Genomic DNA, 2,593 nt, shown 5'->3' with positions numbered 1-2,593 from the left:
ATATATATATATATATATGTTTTACAAGAGAACTACGTTAAATTATTTTGTCGTAGGAAATTAGCAATAGTTAGAATTTTTAATCTTTATATACACATCTCTTTGTACACACTTATATTCCTTCGAAATTGATTTCTTCTTGTGAACAAAGATTCTTTTCTCTTGAGTAATTTTATTTTTTTTCTTTTTTAAATTACTTTTAAGCGTCGTTACTTAGAAGAAAGAAAATTTCGGATTTATCCTTTTTACGAGATGGTATATTCCTTTAAAGAAGAAAATGAATCCAAGTAATAGGGGTATAATAGAAAAGAATGATACATAAATGAAATGTTGAATGTTTTATAATTTTAAAATATCCAGAACAATACGTTCAAACATTATATTTACTATGCAACAAATTGATGTTAAAAAAATATTATAAATTCATACCAATGTAACAGTCTTTGATTTACAACGAGCGAGTTAATTAATTAATACTTGTTGAAGCTCGTATATCGCATTAATTGGGGGAAAAAAATAAATAAATCGTTTTTTTTTTTTTTAATAAATGTCGAAGAACGCAGTATATCGATCCTCCTCCGCAATATAACGTAAGTTCCTTTGCTTCTGCGAAATGTGCTGACGCCAAGCTCAAGCTATCTGAGACGAAAACGTCTTTCAAAACGTCTATTTTTCTACTATGTCTCTTCTGCAATTAAAAATCAGCAAAGTCGCGATTAATTTCGTATTTTTAATCCTCAATAAGTGTGATTAGATTATAAACGGTGATGACAGTTTCGAGTTAATTTATTTAATTCCAGAGTATTTTATTTTACTTTGTATTTTATACGATATTTTACACGAGAAAGTCTATATAATTATAAATGTAAGATAAAAAGAATTAATATAAAAAAAAAAAATAACATAATGGTTATGAAAAAATATAAAGATATATAAAATGCACTAAAAAAAAAAAATCTATGCTGTACAGATCTAGGGAATTAAATAACCTAACTTCTGTCGTGATCGTTCATGATGGTTATACTATATATACTAATTGAGGATTAATTACGAACGTTTCTCGGATAATATATTTGCAAAAACTCATCTCTATTTTACATCCAAATTTACATTCCATTTCACCGCGTCAGGCTTTTTCGTGCGAATGAAATTTTGATATCAATCTACGTGGAGGATCGAGATATTCTGTTTTCGTTCTATTCGATGAATGATTTTATCGAATTAACCGTACAAATTTGAGAAGGGATTGAGAAAAAGAGATGGAACAAGAATTAATAGTTTGAAATAATAAGGTCGATGAATATTACCGAACGTGAAATTCGTCGACATGATTTAGGCCGCCATTTATATATATTTTCCGGAAGCGGAAAATCTCGCCTGCTTCCGGGATCGATTTATACTGTAATTGTACCTATGTGTACGAAGTTATAATACGTAATATAAAATATGAACACGCGACGCGCAGAAGAAACACACACTGTCACACCGATTTTAATTTTTAAGATTAATGCAATATCGATTATATACGTATAATAATTATAGTATGTAAAAGAACGAAATGTGAAATGGTTCGTTTATATTAAGACTTAGCAAGAGTTTTTCCTTTTTTTAGTTTTTTTTTTTTTCTTTCTTTTCTCCATTTCGAAACGAGATATCAGACAACGTTATCGATGCTGATAGTGATGATGAGAATGATGATAATAATAATGATGATGGTGATCACTATGACGATGCAGCGGTAGAATTTTTAGGCTAATCATTTATTACACTTATGAAAAATGTCACTACTATAGTGTTACCACTTTGATTATTCAATAAAACGCGACGTTGACGGAATCGCTGTTGAACTCATGTGGTGTATTATTCATTACCTGTACACTTTCTTTTTCTTCAACGATATATTTTAAAATATATTATCAAATAAAAAATTTCATTATTATTTCAAAATAAAAATAAAATTCTAATTTATATATACTATTCCCATCTTTAAATATTTCAATATTTTTCAAATCTTTATAAATTATCATTTCAATTATTTTATTCTCTTTTATAACATTTAAATAACAACGCTTCAAATATATTTTAAACTCGTCATAATCAATAACTATTCAATCGAAATCATTTCTTCTTTCTTACATAACCTCTTATATACTTAACCACAGGCAAGGTCTTCGATGTAATTTTCGAGATATCCGGTATTCGTACGGATAGTCGAAGAATCTTCCGTCAAGAACAATCGGTGGTCGCTTCCGAGTAATTGCTCGATCTCTTCCCAGCTCGATTCAACCCCGATGACCCCGCATTGGGATCGCTTGCTCGCGTGCTCTTTACCCAGTTCGCGATATTTAGGTCCATAAAGCACGCGAAGTCGAGCATCGAGAGCCGGTCGAACACGCTCGACCTCGTAACACGGGTTTGCGGTGATACACGGTGGAGGCGCCGTTGCGGCAGTGTCGAGAAGCTCAGCTATGCGCGTGCACGGTCAGCTCGTGCCATTTATTCTTGGTAACATCGTGACACGAGGTGTCGATGGCGTTTTCCACGTTGTAAAACCGTTACCGCGTCTATATACTTTCGACAGGAGATTATTGAT

Source organism: Apis dorsata, unplaced genomic scaffold, assembly GCF_000469605.1.
Source record: "Apis dorsata unplaced genomic scaffold, Apis dorsata 1.3 scaffold_37, whole genome shotgun sequence".
Classification (NCBI taxonomy): Eukaryota; Metazoa; Arthropoda; class Insecta; order Hymenoptera; family Apidae; genus Apis; species Apis dorsata.
This window is presented reverse-complemented; position numbering follows the sequence as displayed.